This window comes from Scleropages formosus, chromosome 1 (genome assembly GCF_900964775.1).
Source record: "Scleropages formosus chromosome 1, fSclFor1.1, whole genome shotgun sequence".
Lineage (NCBI taxonomy): Eukaryota > Metazoa > Chordata > Actinopteri > Osteoglossiformes > Osteoglossidae > Scleropages > Scleropages formosus.
This window is the reverse complement of record NC_041806.1, coordinates 37,449,682-37,467,824: the sequence shown is the minus strand read 5'-3', so window position 1 is coordinate 37,467,824 and position 18,143 is coordinate 37,449,682. Positions and strand designations below refer to the sequence as shown.

The following is an 18,143-nucleotide window of genomic DNA, read 5'->3' as shown; positions in this document are numbered from 1 at the left end:
AATGCCAATTCAAAGATGCTATATATCGCTTTTTATTAATTCCATTTGAAGGCTTTATATATATATATATATATATTTTTTTTTACTGTAGGGAAAAAACTTGAATATGCTGAACTGATGTAAAAGATTGGCCCTGGATCTTCTTCACCAACGACATCTCATGTTTCCGCTAGATGTTACATCAGAAACTCAAAAGGATAAAAATGCTCTTCCAAAGAATGTTCAAGTATGACAAAATGCACAGGGAATCTGGTAGTAAGTCACCAAGGAACAGGCAGATTACATGCATCTGTAATTACTCTAAATGTTAGCCGGTGTATTAACAAGTCCTGATTGTCAAGCAACCAATGTATATCCTCAGTTTACTCTACTTAAAAAAAAAAAAAAAAAAAAAAAAAAAATTTTGCAGCTTAACGTGAGTAGCCACTCGGATAACAGAGAATTCCAACATCCACCATTCAAACCTCACTTGGACAGCAGCAATCATTGCTGCCAGTGTAACATACAGCTGAATACACAATTTAGCCAGACCAAGACCAATCAAAGGACCTTTTGGATTGTGCCTCTGAGTCTCAAAGTCTGATACAAGCTGTTAAATGACTGCATAACCAGACAAACATGCCATTGTACTGAATACATTTACATTTCTTTAGCAGACGCTTTTCTCCACAGCGACTTCCAATGGATACTATGTAGCATCATCAACCCACACACCTTATTTAGCAAGGTGACTTACACTGCTAGATACACTACTTACACTGGGTCACTCATCCATACATCAGTGAAACACACACACACAGACACACAACTGGGAACCTGAACAGCATGTCTTTGGACTGTGGGAGGAAACCAGAGCACCCGAAGGAAACCCACACAAACATGGGGTCAACATGCAAAATCCACACAGACTGAACGGGGATCGAACCCACATCCTCTGGCACCAGTCTGTGTGGATTTTGCATGTTGAGAGCAGCGCTACTCGCTGTGCTACCATGCCACCCTTTTTTGCACAACATGCTTATGAATAATAATGAATAATAAGCATGCTGTGCGAAAAAGGATACACATTTTCATAAGCCACTGGAGAGGTTTTTGTTTCATGCAATCCAGTTATATGAAGGTTTAGTATATAGCATGTTAAGAGTAACTCCCTGTACACATTCAGAGTTTGTATGTTTACAAAACACAACATGATGTGAAAGTTACTAAGATACTGTTTCAGATTTGTACCTTGGCTCCACCACCTGAAATGGCCACTTTTAATGGTTTTTTTTTTTTTTTTACCACCACATAGAGAAAGGAAAAAAAAAAAAAATCATGACTTCACAACAACAAGGTGGCATCTGCTGAGAAGGCCTGACACAAAGTGCAGCCCAATTATCGGTTGCATGATAAGATACAGTTCCACAAGAATAATACAAATTGAATTTGCAGTGCCATGGCAATGAAAATAACTAAAACCATGCTGATTGACCTTTCTCACTGGTGAGAAAAAACAAAACTATCATTACTGGAATGTTTTAAAGAGCTGTTTGTAAGAGAATCATGACACATAATAGTTCCTGTCATAAAGTGTGCCCACAGCATCCTGCTGTTTAAATGCTCCAATTCACAACTGCAATTAAGCAGTCAAGTTCCATTCAGAAACCAAGTCATAAAAACAAAAACACTAAAATAACAAATAATGTATAGATGGAAAACCCTAATTACTGTTAAGTTTCCAGAGCACATTAGTGTGCCCTGTACATGGCGCATGCCATGTCAAGTAGGGTACACCAAGCATCTCAAAAATCCACTGAGAGTTTCTGTGAAACGGTACCTTGGGGATGAGGTACAAAACCATAACGTTAAATATTTACCTGTCTTTTCAAGAGTTAATGATGGACTGGTAGAAAAGGCAACCAAACACCTGCTGTAGTTACGTAAAATTGTAAATAATGTAATAAAGAGAAAGGAAAACAAATCTTCGCGGCCATATTGCATAACCCTAGGGGAGATAGTGTCTTCTCTCCGATTGCCCAGATGAAGACATCTTCTGTACTTGTTTCGGCTTTAAACATCTACAGAGGTAGGCCAGTGTACATTCATTTTGCCGACATTTTTCTTCAAAGCCATTTAAACTATGACACTTAATACATTAAGCTACTTGCAATTATTTACCCATGTAGAGAGCTGGGTAATTTTTACTGTATCAGTTCAAGGCAAGTAGTTTATGCAAGGATAACACAGTGGGAGCAGAAATTTGAACTGGGGTCTCAACTACAAAGTAACAGCTCTAAACGTAAGAGTACCTGCTGCAAGCTATCAGACCAGTATTCCAGCAGGGCTTGCATGGTCCACTCACAGGCAGTTTGCCACTGCTATTCTGGGCTCTGATGCCTTGCTCACCCACCATCTTGTCTCTAACCAAACGTCTGCAAGCAGAAAGGGCTCAAATGATCCAAGTATCCAACTGGTTCCAACGGTTGGCTGCTTCCGTCAGTGTTTACCGGATGTCTCAAAGAAACGTAAACACTTCTTCTCGTCTGTTTCCAAAGTAGCTGTGGTGAACTGGCAAAGAAAGATGCATGGTACCAGTCAAACGTCTCAATACACTTGCAGGAAAGTAATTTTTTTTTTTTTTTTTTTTTGAGGCATTTGGTTAATTCTGATCAGAAAAATCGGTCAACATGTCTTCCCAGCTTTTATGTAGCTATTCCCAAATGCACGCAAAGCACTATAAAGTTATGAAAGTCAACATACATTGTTCTGGTTTTCATTAATGCAAAAAAGTAAACAGGGGGGAAAGCTAGGATTTTCCCAGCAGCAGAATTGAATGAATCCTGTTCTTCAATGTAAGTGGGTATGAAGGCAAGTTTACATTTATTTATTTAGCAGACACTTTTCTGCAAAGCAACTTGCTATGAACTCTATGTAGTGATATGAGCCCACACACCTTATTCACCAAGGTGACTTACACTGCTAGACACACTACTTACAATGGATCACTCATCCACACATCGCAGGAACACACGAACACACACACACACACACTCTAGGTGAACCTGAACACCATGTCTTTAAACTGTGGGAGGAAACCCACACAGACATGGGGAGAACATGAAAACTACACACAGACTGAGCGGGGATCGAACCCATGTCCTCTTGCACCACCCAGGCGCTGTGAGAAAGCAGCACTACTCGCTGTGCCACCATACCACTCAAGTTTAATATTTACACTAAAAGCTCACTGACTACTTGCAGCATTTTCAAGAAAACTGCTACAGTATTCCCCCCCCCCCCCACTGAAAAATGCTTTCACTACATAATTGCAACAATCTAAAAATTCTTTTTTTTTTTTTATTCAACAAGTGTCTATAGTAAGGTACATTTCATTTCTTGGTGTTTATTTACGAAATTAAAACGCATGTCTTAATCACAAAATTGCACTTCAGAACCAAAAATGATGTCAGTAGGGCAGAGGAGATTACCAACTACCCCTTGAGCAACTGTAATTAAAAACTGCATTAGTACGGCAAAGCATCTTAAAACACAAGCATTAACAAGACACATTTAATATGGTTAAGGACTATGGACCCGATATTAACACAGGGATTAAAAATGAATGGTGGGATGGCACAGTCCCACAATACCAAAACTGCCCTTGTTTGTACTATAGTAAAATGCACCAACTGGGGACCTGTTGTGAGACCAAGAATGCCACTAAAATTCCTGTGTCACAAGATCAAAGAGTATGCCAACAATATTTTTTAAAAACAATTTAATAACTAATTCAGGTATGAAAAGCAAGGTCATGCAGCAAATAGCACTGTTGCAGCACACCTCTTAGATTGTGATTTCTGCTGTGAGTTCCAATCCTGCTTAGCATATTCTAGTTCAAATGCATTTCTTCTGGGTGCTCAGGTTTCTTCTCACAATCTCAAGACATAGGTTTCAGGTGACCTGGGGAATCCACATCGCCATGGTATGTTCATGTGAGTGACTGACAGTCTGTATACTCTGTCTCTTGTCCTATAGGTTCAGGACCACCACAACCCTGCATTTTACAAGTGGTTATTTATGGGCAAGTGTATTTAGTTCAATTCCCTATGATAAAAGTTCATTTTTTTTAAATCCATCTGAAATTTATGCTGAAGAAATTCAGGTTAGGTACATGTTTAAAGGTGTTCTGGAGCCAGTAATCTTGGCGTTATATTGTTGAAAGCTTAACGTTGTAAGTAGCACTGAGCAAAAGCAACAAGTAAATAATGATACTGGTCCTCGAGCCACTCTGTGCAACATGCAACTGTTTCAGGACATCCTACGGTTGGACTAATACAGAAAACTGAAGAAGTTGAACCTGAAAGGCATTTCTGTCTCCTCAACCCATGTGCAGAGATAGCTGAACAAACGTAGCTTGTGCTTTCCTTATTACTCCGAGCATACATATAGAATAGAATATACTTCATTGTCCCATTTCTGTCCAAGACAAATTTCCCAACCATGACACGGCCAGTGCACAACATTGGACTCGCATAAAACAATACATACCATAAAATAAATAAGAAATAAAGTAACAATCAAAATATATTAAAAACCTACTGTATACCAATCCTAAATCTGAGTTTGGAATTCTCTTTTCAATAATATATCCAAGACAGGTATGCCTTTATAAGGAGGCATAACACAAAATGTAAAGTCAGAACTTTCATCATAATGCCTCTAATCACCGGAATTAAACATGTTTTGTGGTGCAAAATTACGGCCCACATTTACTTTGAACCTCTTAATGACGCTTTAACCTGCCACCAAACACGTGCCCACAGTCAGACCCAGGAATACCAGCAAATAGATGGCAGCCACTGCCAGTGCAAAGCTAGAGTAAAATAAGAGAAAGTGGAGAGGAAACTGGGTAAACAAGGCAATGGGCCCTGCATCAAATAGCTGACCACAAAAAATGGAGTGCATTGTTGACCTGAACAGACCAACAGATCTCGTCATATCCCGAGTTGTCAGTGAACACACAATCTGGCAAACTGGTGTATATTCCTCTTTTCATGAACCCCAAAACGAACATATTGGATTAAATGGTTTAACACACAAACATGCAATACACCAATCCATAAGAATTTACATTTTTACATTTACTCATTTGGCAGACGTTTTTTCTCTAAAGCGACATACATCTCACAGAAAATACAATGTGTGCATTAGTAGAAAGATACTTACATGTAGTCGTGTGATTTTGAAGTAGTTTTTTACTTTCCATCACACGATGTACGTCAAATAAGTACCTGTATAAAAACTTTATCTGAATATCGACAAATGCCAATATACACACACACACATTTTCAGAACCGCTTGTCCCTTACGGGGTCACGGGGAACCGGAGCCTACCCGGCAACACAGGGCGTAAGGCCGGAGGGGGAAGGGGACACACCCAGGACGGGACGCCAGTCCGTCGCAAGGCACCCCAAGCGGGACTTGAACCCCAGACCCACCGGAGAGCAGGACTGCGGTCCAACCCACTGCGCCACCGCACCCCCCTCCCAAATGCCAATATATTTATTTTTTAAATTAACATTTACATTACATGAGTAGCTGTGTGAAGGTTTACCCACTGTTCAACAGATATGAGCGCAAATTTATAGAGCATGAACAATGAACATGGAGACATTACATGAACGTAGATCATGGGAGAAGTGAGTCTGGAAGAGATGAGTTTTAAGACCCTTTTTATATGTGGACAGAGATTCAGCAGTTCTGAGTGAGAGGGAGAGGTCATTCCACCACATCGGAGGCAGAACTGAGAACGTTTGTGCTTTAGAACCTGTTTTGCATGGGATCAATATGTGGGCAGAGGTGGAGGAGCGTAGCAGTCTGGTTGGGGTGTAGTGGAGGATCAGCTTTTGTAAATATACAGTAGTCCCCCCTTATACGGGGAAGATGTTTCAAGCCCTCCAGCGGATGCCTGAAATTGCAGACAGTACCGAACCCTAAATAGCCTAATACCCTAAATGTTTTTTCCTATACAGAAGAAAGAAAGAAACTAAGGACTTTGGCATTGGTCCTAATAAGTATTGATTTTTAAAACAAAAAAAAAAGAAAAAAAAAAGAAAAAAAAAAGTGTTTGGGGGGGGGGGGTGTTTACTTGAACACAAACACTGCGACACCACAACAGTCGACCTGATAACTGAGACGGCTACAACGCAACTAATGGCTGGGTAGCATATGGATATGCTGGACAAAGGGATGATTCACGTCCCGGTGGGACGGTGCAAGATTTCATCACGCTAGTCAGAACAGTACGCAATTTAAAAATTATGAATTATTTCTGGAACTTTCTATTTAATATTTTCGGACCGCGGATAACAAACTGCTGAAAACGAAACCGTGGTGGACGGGGGACTACTGTATTTACATCTTGTAGAATTTATTTAAAGCCATTTTTCCCCATCTTTAGCTAGAAGGCTCTTATGAAAACAATACAGACAGCAAGAAGTAGGATTACAACTCAAGGGAAAAATTAAAGGTATACCACTTCACATAAACATAATTAGCCAGGCATCAACACATTGTGCACAGAGGGGTTGGCGGCAGCCGAACTGACCCCAACAGGCCCTATGCCTTCTCTCACCAGGTGAAGGCATGAGCAGGAAAGTAGTCCTTCATGAGCACAAAGTAGCAAAGAGGACAGGATCACATGGTATCCTCATTTTGAGGGGAAAATAGGTATTTAATTCCAATCTGTAACCAATGATGCAGTTTGCTGAACAGAAAGAGAATGTAAGAGGTATTCGTAAAATGCAGAATTGTACTTAACTTCAGCGTAACATTTTATATCATACCACAGAGAAGCACATGATGCAAATCCATGTCAACAACTGACGTTACCGCATAAAGTTTTACAGATGCTGTTGGCCTACTTCCTCATACTAAAAAATGGCTAACTTGCTAAAATAAGTGTTATATTTGACAAGTAAACTCATTCTAAGGACCGTCTGTTAAGGAAACCTGGGTAACCTTTAGACGAAGAACTATACCTCTATCAATTTTACAATGCACACAAAGCACTTAATGTCTACATACTGTTGCCACCTAGGTGCAATATTTTGGCCAATATATATGCAATATTTTTGTATGTTCCATTTTAGTCATCACCACCACCACCTTACATTCAAAACAACAAAGCTTGTAGTTTGTATATAATGGATGCTGTTTAGAATGTGTTGGACATATTGCACTGACCTTTGTGATGCAAAAAAACAGTTTTTTTTTTTTTTTTTTTTAAATATTCTCAGAATTCTGTTATCACTTCACCAGGGTGTTTAAAAATTGAATATGAGAACATGCAAAATTTTGGGTCTCTATAACTCAAAGTGAAATGGAAGGGAAGCCACCCTGCTGTGTATGTAAAGAGAGACATTTACCCTCCTCCATCGAAACGAGCCTAAAGAGTAATATTCAAGGAAATGCAAAAAGGGAAAAGAGATACATGATGAACCAAAGCAGCAAGCAGTGCAGCATGGTTCAAGTCCATCTCCTAGGCCACCAGACAGCCCACATACATTCTGTAATATCTTGGTATTTTTAATTACAACTGGTGCAACACACAGTAATCAAAGTGGCCGCTTCACTGGCTTGTCGCAGGACTTCATCTGCATTTTTCATGCTTGCCTTCACTTTGACAAAACAGTAATGATACCTCCTCCGCCAGAGGAAATGAGCAAACTTGATGGCACTTTCAGAGTCACACTGCTTATAGGGGTCAGGTCTCTCTCTGCTTGCCGATAAGTGTGGCATTATAAGGGCTAATTAAACTCACATTTCAAGACACCTCCCTCCCCAATATAAAATTGTCATACAGAACAATTTGCCAAAAACAGAAAAATAAGACACACACCACCACTTTAAGAAATGACCAGAAAAAGGATTATGTACTGCGTTCAACAATCTTCTAGAAGATTCTTTTCTGAGAGTCTGCAATTTATTTGGTTCATATAATTATAGTGACTGCAGAGAAGTGCTGAGAACCCCATCTTCCAATCAAGTGCATGGTGAAACTGGAAAGAGACCCTTAGCAATGGATCTGTTCACACATAGCATGCAAATGAGCTCACCTGCCATAGAGTGTAGGCTACATGGTAACCTTCATGATAAACATTTCATACACATTATCTTTCACAGCTGTTCCCTGTATACACACAGTAATTGCATAATTTTATTCACAGCAACTGTCTTTTCCCATTTATACTGGAATATTTCCAATTAAGTATAGAAACCGGGCTTTTCAAAGCCCTTAAAATGAAGGCCTTTAGGTTACAGGTCCGTCTTTTTCCCCCACCATGCTACCTTCTTACAGGGAACTTCCTTATCGTCCACGACTTGTACAACTGCAATTAAACATGTTGCATTTTTAGCTTTTATCGTGTCCTTTCCCCCCCCAAGTAGTCAATGCAAAGTTGTAGAGTGCTACTGTTGCCAGCACCACAATCAAATTCAACCAACTTTGAAAGGAAAGAGAGCAACCAATAATAGCAGCACTGAAGAAACTCTTGTGAAGGAGAAATGTGGTGTACTTTTTAGAGCTGATGCCTTGCAATGAAAAGACCCAGGTTTGGATGCCTACTCCCATGTTGTACTTAAAGGTACTTTCCCTCAACTGTTCCAGTTAAAAAATAAAAAAAAAAAAAGCAAACAACTTAATTGCATACCAGTCAGCTCACAGGTCCTGCCAGGCTGGCAATAAGAATCTCTGGGTGCTCACTGTTGAGTGAACCTCCCCTTCCTTCCCTGTTTACTGCAGAGCCATGTGCAGTCACTTTGGCCTAGTGCCCCCCCCCCACCAACCTGAAAACAAACACCACATCAAACCTTTTTTTTGCCAACAGTAACCTTCAAATTTCCTATCAACACATCTCATCAACATAGTATTACAATGTGTGATACAGGATCTATGCTAAAAGCTTGACTCAATCTTCAGCCTTTGTGTTATTCCAACATATGTAGTTTGTTGTTGATTCAATTAAGTAAAATTGGGCAAAAATCAGTTAACACTTGCACATAATCTTTGTGGGACAACCTACAAATCAGAAAGATTTCATTACAAAATAAATAAGATGAGGTTCCCTGGGATTTTTCCTGATCCAACACCCAATGGTGCTAATGATTTCATTTAAGCAGAGGAAAAGAAAAGAGAAAAAAAAAAAAAAAAAAAAAAAAACACAATCCTTTGAATAGACCGCCAGCACAAAATGTACATCAGGAACCATGGTGTAAATGGATAGCAGGACACTTAAAATAGACATAGTGCAGGCTTTAACGGTCAAGCTGCCATGCGCTAGATCTTGTTGGTAACAAAAACAGCCTCTTGTGATCACAGTTAACACACTTCAATGCAGAATCCTCAGCAGTGCTACACCGTAGGCAGCAAAGTTCAGCGGGACTGCCACGTTCCCCGTCTCTCAGACTTCAGCTCGCAATGTCAGATATGTGCACCTGAGGAAGAGAGGCTGAAGATGTGTTCAGGGTCACATATTCACTGCTGTCCTGTCTGTCTCTCAAACGCGCGCGCGCGCGCGCGCACACACACACACACACACACACACACACACACACACACACACACACGTGTGTACAGGGCAAAAGTGTGATGTGGTGAGGATCAGAAAGGACATTTGCACTGAGATGTACTTCGGTCACACTTTCAGCACAAGTGACATTTGTGCACCTCTATTTTAAATCACTTCCTATAGAGAAATATTAGCTAGTTTTGATAGATTATTTGGTAATAACTGAAAGTCTGAAGCATTTCAGCATTATGGACTGAATCATTCTTATGCAATGCGTCATCTTCTAACGTGATCAGTGTAGAAAAAAAAAAAAAGACAGCACCTTCTCCTCACAGACCATTGATTTTGAGTAGGTTTCCATTCCTCAATTAGTTAGTCCTTGATGCACAGTATGTTATGTATTTCCATACAAAACAGCTTCACACCCATGATACATCTGAAAGGCTTGTAGGAAAAAATGTGAAGTGACAGAGAGCCACAACATCTTCACTTTAAGCATTGCACAGCCCAACGATGCCTGTATTTGGCATGTTCCTGTAAGCACCCCCCTCACCAAGTGGCCTGGTACCTCTGGGCTAACACTGCCCACAGGCTCCTGCACCCGTGATAGAGGGCAAGAGTTGACGTTGCAGCCATTCAGCGAGTGGCAGCAGCGAGTCACCCTGGGGGGGGAACGTACAAAGGCTGTGTCATCATGTGACCAGCCCCCCTCTGGGAGACAGCTGGACAGCAGAACACTAGAGAGATTTGCATTAGTATGGATCCATGAACTGATGGTCAAAAGGGTGACTCTTGTGATGCAGAAAAACCAAAAGTGGACTTCCTATAAAAACACCAGAGCTATAATACAATAAAGGCATAGTTTCTTCTCAGCTAAGACAACTGTTTTCTGTAACCACCTCCCATTAAGCACAACATTACAAGAACTTTAACTCTGCACATCAAACATTAAAACACCAAAATTCATCATGGTACAAACAACTGGCAAAGGCATACCCAGTTACCCCACACATTGATCCCCCTTTTCTTTTCTTTTTGGAGAGAACATGGCAAAGGACACTCCACAAAGAAATCCCCTAGATGACAGAGAATACACAGTAACCCAGGTAAAATTAACTCTCACGGAGTTCATCCGACTCCACAGAAACCATGCGGGGGTCAAAACTCACTCAGTTGACTTAGAGTTGATTTAACTCTGGCAATTTTACTCCGCAGCCCATATTCTCAAACGTTTAATCACGTAGCCCTTGACAGCTACCTGGCACGATAGGAACTGTGTGGCATGAAGCTGAAAAACTTCAGGATGTAGGATCAAATGGTACTTAACGCAAGCCAAGATGATTCACTATAACCTGCAGCCCACTGGGCCTTTTGTGTCCAGCGTCCAGCTAATTGCCTTGACACATTTGCTCCATTCCCGTGAGGCCATGTCGGCTGTAGTTGTGCCAGGTGTGGGGGTGGCTTTGAGGTTTTTGACAGGTGGGCTCTGCGCCGGCCCTGCTTGTCTCCAGCCACACCTGCTGCGCTATTCCAGGCCAGTGACCAAGGCCTGGGCAGAGAGAAGCTATGTCCTTAAAAAGAATTGCAAGAGTCAGGAAGGAAGCTCTGTGGGACATGACAGCAGGTAGCATATCAAGCAGATAACTTGTAACCGCAAGATGGTCAGTCCCTACTCGCTGTGCAAAGTAGTACTGTACTGAATCGCTACAGTAAGCCTACCAAAACACAGTCACTCTGGATAAGAGTCAGCTAAGGCTCAACACAAATAATAATAATGGTAAGTGAAATTGCCCCGATTCTAGAATTTGATGCTAGGTTAAGAGTAAGTCACCAGAGAGCCTAATACAAAAAACACGTAGCACCATACTATACAAAATGTAGGAAATTATCGTGACAAAAATGTTAATTAAGCCTTCTTTAGGGACACCCGACACACTGTAGTCCACAGTGCGCTGAAAGGCAAAAAGGCCAAAATATCAGGGCCTGGGAAAAAAATTCCTGAATTCCCTTGACCTTCACCAACGTCTGTGTCCCAAATGTTAGCATGAAGAAGGAACTTAATACAACAGACTACACCTGTATTACACACTTCTCTATTTTTTTGGACAAACATTGTCAAATGTAAAGTCCCCCCCCCCCCCCCAACAAAGCTGTAAAAAAAAATAGTACAATGAACTTCACATCTTCTGTGGTTTTATGTCATGATCTGATTCAATAATACTTGGAGAGTTAATCTGAAAACAAAAGTAAATTCCAGGTGCGGAAAAAGCCAGCATTTTGGATAAGCTACATGAATACTTCTCTGCGATTACAAAAACCTGCCAGGCTGTGGCCATCAACTGCTTCTCATTACGATCATTCATTCAGGACGCTCAGGGCACAGAGGGTCCACAGCCTGGCTGGGATTCTAATCCATTGCCGAGCACTCGCTCACACTACACACTGGTGTGGCTGACCTGTTCACCTGAATGCCTTGTCTTTTATAGGATTATATTTAAAAACCCGTGGGAACAAGAAAAGAACAAGCAAGTTCCGCATACAGAGAGAGCCGAGGCCAGTTCAAATATACAACCCAGGAACTGCAAATCAACTGAGCATGTGAAGCAAAAGATTATAAAATCCATTGCTTCGTACAGTCAAGCCAAAGGTAACAGGAAAAACAAACAAGTTACTGCCTTTGATGTTTATGTAAAGCAGATCCACGCAGCTATACATTCTGTATTAACTGAAAAAAAGGCAATGCAGAGTGTATCTCATAACTCGTTTTCACAAAAATGACTATATCCATAGCTGCACTTCAGTGCTGATGAAGTCTACTTTGTTTTTTTTTTTAAATCAGAGAAATTAAAAGAAACTCATATTTACATGGAAAAAGAGCTATACAATCAATTTACTGTAGATGAAGTAACCACATACTGACAAGCCCATTTTCATCCATGATCTGAATAAGAACTTCAAAGAAGATTTAGCTTTTTTGTTCTCAGTGATTGTGATTCTGTTATCATTTTAGCTGGGAGTCACATTTAACAGTTGGTTAAATGTGTAAGTTCCCATGAGACTTTCCACAAGCTGCACTTTGATCACCTTGTTTTAAAAGGGTCACAAACTGAGTTTTCAGTTCTCTTGGAGAGGAGGGAAGAGAGAAGAGGAGAGAGAGAGAGAGAAGAAAAAAAAAAAAAAATCACCTGCATTGCCCTTGTAATAATGTGGTGGTAAGACTGTAAAACTAAAATCTTGATGCATAGAAGAACATTTGTGTGAACCTGAACCTGGGCAACACATGGGTTTGCAGAAACATATTGCAGTGCAGCCTTACTACTGCTGACACAGCTCTTATTTGCTCTATTTTTATTTATTCCTGTGTAGAAATGCATTGCGCTCCCAAAGCAACGGACCCTTGCATGCTCTGTGCTATTCACCCATTCAACAGTCTTCCCTATGGCCTCATCTAAGGATAAATGCAAGGAAGCTTATTCATCCAGTAATGTTTCACAATTGGTACATGCCCATCACAAAGCTAATTGTTAATCCTTCAGCTGTTAAGGTCAGCAAAATGTGACTTGTTATCATCTGTTATAGCTGGTTAATGGACAACACAGCTTTTAACATTGAGCTTTCTTGCACATTCTTCACATTATCACGGAAACAAATATGACAAGTGTATCATATTACATGGGAGAGTATTCTGAAGCCTTTGAAAAAAAATATTACTTGTTAGTGACTAACTAGAAACACTGCTGAGATGGTATCAAACACACCGACCATAACATTTAAGACATTAACTTTATAATATGAGAACGTACCCTCCCTAGTTTCAGATGTTTAACAAAAAACATCAGTTATTTATTCATTTGCTGTATTAAAGTGTAAGGACAGGCAGGTAACAAGGACATTCATGTGGTCAGGAAGCAGGACATATCTAAAGCTCACAGACCACCCATTACAGCCGCCTGGCTCTGAGGGTCATTCATTTGATCACTGGCCTAAGGGACTATCATGGCCCTTCCACGCTTCACCATGCACCGAAAAATTGGGGAAATTCATTTCCTGCAAGCAGCATCTTGACCTTCCTATACAGACTGGCCTCCAGTATCTGCAGGTCATCAGCAGAACCAAAACTCTATCAGGTGAAAAACCCAACACAGGCAATAACACTCATTGCACATAACACACACGGACACCTATAAGCCTTAAAAAAATAAATAAATAAATAAGCAAAAAAGTAAGTAAGTAAATAAATAAATAAATAAATGTGGGGGGCTTAAGCATCCACAGCCTGCATTGATTCAGACTTCAAATCCATCAATGAGTCAATAAATAACCAGAGATACATAAATCACTGAATGCCCAACACGTGGGCATCTGCTTCAGTCATCCACACATATTAACCTTCTGCATAATTAAAAGGACACATTTAAAATGTTTCCCCCATTGCTACAAAGCATGTTGTTGCAGAGTCCATACCATGCTTAGAAATAACACTGTACAAGAAAAATTCAACACTTCTATTTTTGCTTTTTTGCCAACACAAGCTGAGATTAACTTTAGCTTCGAGCAATAAATCAAAGCAGTTCGTCACAGAGAAATAATACAGGCACAGTTTAGTGCAGAAGGCCTTAATGCCGGACCTGGGACCTACCTCACTGGTGGAATGTAAACATTGTTTTAGCAGGCCTCCTACTACAAAATCCTAAATGTGCTATTGTGTAATCATATCAAACAGGAATGATTATAATCATGTGCTCATCATTACTTATTACTGATGACAGTCCAGTCAGAAACAGAAGGAAGAAAAAAAAAAAAAAAAAAATCACATTCTGGAGGGGGGGGTTTCTTTAATGGTCCCCCAATCACTGCCCATCATCAAGTGTTACGTTATTCCTTTGGCTAAATCTGTCCATAAGCACATGGGGTGGCAAGTCATGTAGTGTTTAGGTCTGCTGCCTTGTGATAGCAAGATTCCCGGTTTAAATCCCACCTCTGCTGAAGTACCCTTGATCAAGATGCTTCCCTTGTATTGATCTATTATAATTAAGAATACACTGCTGTTTAAATGTGTAACTCATAGTGCAGGTGGTTACATTAAGTCACCTTTGACAAAGCAGCTAGCAATACATGTCAGTAATAATAACGAAATATACAATCACATCCTGCACTCACTACTCAACAAGTGAATATTGAGTCATGTTTGCAGTTGATGACGTATTTCGGACTATCATTTATAGTATGACATCATCACTACCACAATTCACTGCAAATGTACTTTTATCCCGAGAAGGCTGTTTCCATCACGTAAATATTTGATAACTGCACAAGCGGCACACTACTAGTCCTTCGCTCCTAATTCGGTCCCTTACATTTCAAACGCCAACATTATTAAAAAATTAAATGTAAACATAAAAGGGGCTACTCTGGGTCACAGGGCTACAAAACCGCAGATGTGAAAAGTAGTAAAAACGCTCGATTCGCCACAATTAAACCGCTGTTCTCATTTTTCTCCTTTTCCTGCAGATTAATAGCACTTAGAGAATTAAATTATACACACTTCTGAATGTATTAAACTGTATTTTGTGAAATTCCGAGTTCTCACAGTGTGAACAGAACAACACCAGTGCATGAGACACACACTTTTCATTCACACGAACGAAACACACCGAAAGACCACAATACTGTCGAAATTATATCAATGACAATGTCAGACTAAGGAATAAAACAAATAAAAACTAATCATACTGCACACACTGACTGACTGCTGTTCAGAAGAAGCTCTCGGTCAGGACCTGCCTAGAACATCCATCGTGCACTAACTAAGCGGGCAGAACATACCTTTAAACTCTTTTTACGGGTTTTTATGCCATACTGCCAGTGCAGTCCAGCTTTGAATTCCAAGTTGCAAATGTAAATGAAATTGACGAGAGAGGGAGAGAGAGAGACCGACCGTAGGAAGGAAGGTGCAGCAGCGGCTGCTGCGCTGAGCGCGTTCTCTCCAGCAGCGGGCACCGAGCCCGAGGGCACCACTCGCCATTTCACAGCGCCGCCGAAACGCTCGCCACTTTCCACCTCGAACTCGTCATATTTTATCAATAATGTCTGGTCCGCAGGAAGGTTTCAGCCACGCACGCCAGACTTTTTCCTGTGTTTCAGTTCGGAGGGGGGGGGGAAACGCGGGACGCAAACGAGCGGCCATGTTGCAAAAGAAAACATTAACTCGCTATTTACCTTATATGTCCGAGCGAAGGCTTGCAGTCCTGCGAGGAAAGTGAAAGAGCCGCGGGAGGGCACGCGCGGCTGTCCGCGCGCCGGCAGCAGCAGCGGGGCTCCTCCGGGGTCCTTTCGGCGCGAATTCGCCCGGGGGAGGGAGTCGAGTCACTCGCCGAGAGACGACACACACGGGCTGGTGGCTCGCACGCGCAGCTACACTACACTACAGCATCAAACGGAGGAGCAGAGCCGCTCTTTCCTCTTTCATCCCCGCTCCGTTCCCTCCGCGAACGCCGTGACAGGGTCGCTGCTCGACGTCGTTAGTATTCGAGCTCCACCACGGGCGAAGGGGGAAGGTGGCGGGGCGCTTCCATGTCCGCCGCGGTGTTGCGCGGCTTCGGTCGCGTCCGCCGCTGCTGCAGTTCTCTTCTGCTGCTCCTGCTGCTGCTTCACTCAGTGTGGGACTGCGGCGGTGGAGGTGGACGTGGTAGCGAAGCTGGCGGCTCGGACTCCGCCGGAGTGGCCCTCTCTCGCCGGGCTGCTACTGCCGCTTGCCGCGCTCCCTCCCCGCATCACACGGCGGCAGCAGCGGCCGTGGCTCCGCAGATGTACCTCCGTATCATTCTGGACGTCAGTCCTTCCTCCGCTTTCATAAATACAACCATCAACCCGAGCAACTCTTCCTTCCCGTTTTAATTGTACTTTTAACGCGCGCTGTAATGGATGAGTGAAGCGCCACAATGTAATTACCGTATGTTCACGTTATAGGCGCACGCAAAAAAGGAGGTGGTCTCGCTGCATGTAACGCAGTCCGTCAACGGCTCGTGCGGATTAACAATTCACGCACCCTTAATAGTTCCGCGGGAGATCCAGCAGCCCATTGCGTCACTCGCAGCACGTTATAGAGTTGCTTGCACCCCTGCGCCTTTCTGCTACGGTTCTCTCAATTGTGTTTGGCCCCCGTGTGTTTTAATGCACAGCACTGTTTTGCACTTTCGTGTCACCCACGTGAATTATTATGCCAACGGTGCAGCCTCTGCTTTAAAGATGCAACGCTGAGCCACACAGTTTCCTGTTTGTCTGCTGAACAAAGAGCCATTTGGATCTTACTGTTCAGTAGTGTGAGGTTGCATCATACTTATAGGTGGCTGCTGTGCAGCAGCATCACTGGGTGTGGGGATGGGCAAGCCGTATCTCTCAGCAACTTTCCCCTCTTTTGGTAGCGATGATGGGGTACTAGATGGTGTTGCACCAGTTCAAACACACTGCAATGACAGATTTAACAGGTGCGCATTCAAAAGCATTCCATTTAACCTTTTTTAAAGCGATACATTTCTTCAAGAAAACTTGTAGTGCTGGATGGGCTGCAGTGCAGTGAACTGATTTACCCATTTTTAGAGCAGGGTATTCTTACTGAATCAGTTCAGGGGAAATACCGGCTTGATGAAGGACAACTGGAGTAAGACTTCTCCGAGATGTTCGTCGATTTGGTGAAAAGCGTCTACTAAATTAACGAATGTGAACATAAGATTATCGCCATAAGCGCAACACAATCTGTGTCTAGTCAAAATTAACCGTTGTAATTCAACAGGCCTCTGTTTTCTAAACAGCAGAGATATTAAAGACTAAACAAATACGCAGACTGTGTTGAGGGATTTCTTTAGGCGCTCTTATGAATCAAGGTCAAATTTTGCTGAACAAAGCAGGCAAATGAGAAAGAATACCCCCACCCTCCCCGGCTCTTAACCCACTGTTGAGTTTTGTGGAGAAATGTAAGGTAACAAGGGCCGACGGGGTTGTCACTTTGCAGCTCCAGGGCTGCAAGTCTGAATCCAATCCCAGATCTGTCAGTCAATAAATATGGAGTCCCCCCACATTTTATCGCAAGCTGTTCATTTTAGCTTGTACCAAGACATTGCTATCACTGTGTGTGTATGTGTGTGTCCTGGAAATGCTTTCTTATTCTTTCCAGGATCAAGGGGTGCGGTGGTGCATTGGGCTTGGCTGGGTCCTGCTCTCTGGTGGGTCTGGGGTTCGAGTCCCACTTGGGGTGCCTTGTGACAGACTGGTGTCCCATCCTGGGTGTGTCCCTACCCCTCCAGCCCTACGGCCTGTGTTGCCGGGTTAGGCTCTGGCTCACCACAACCCTGCTTGGGAAAAGCGGCTTCAGCAAGTGTGTGTGTGCCTTTCCAGGTTATATACAACTTCTAGAAGGATCTTAGGTAGAGGCCCTTTTCATTTTTCACTTTGTTTTGGGTGTTTCACAAATCAGTCAAGAAGAACAGTCAGTCAAAACAAGCACTAACTTCAAATGATGAACATGTAGTAAATGAACTCAGTGTGGCATTAAAACATGTACTTTGCCCAGGTATTAGAGACATAAAAATTGTA

General features: G+C 42.1%; 1 protein-coding gene across 9 annotated transcripts in view; it reads right to left on the bottom strand.

The window, feature by feature from the left end:
• dtnba (dystrobrevin, beta a) overlaps positions 1–16,690 on the bottom strand; it is a 93,731-nt gene extending 77,041 nt beyond the window's left edge. For 6 of the 9 annotated variants that reach the window (XM_018743765.2, XM_018743770.2, XM_018743771.2 and 3 more), the window contains exon 1: positions 15,771–16,690. The gene's annotated coding sequence lies outside the window, so the exon portion shown is untranslated. The other 3 variants (XM_018743766.2, XM_018743769.2, XM_018743767.2) reach the window with 2 other exon arrangements.
• Between the last annotated feature and the right edge of the window lie 1,453 nt (positions 16,691–18,143).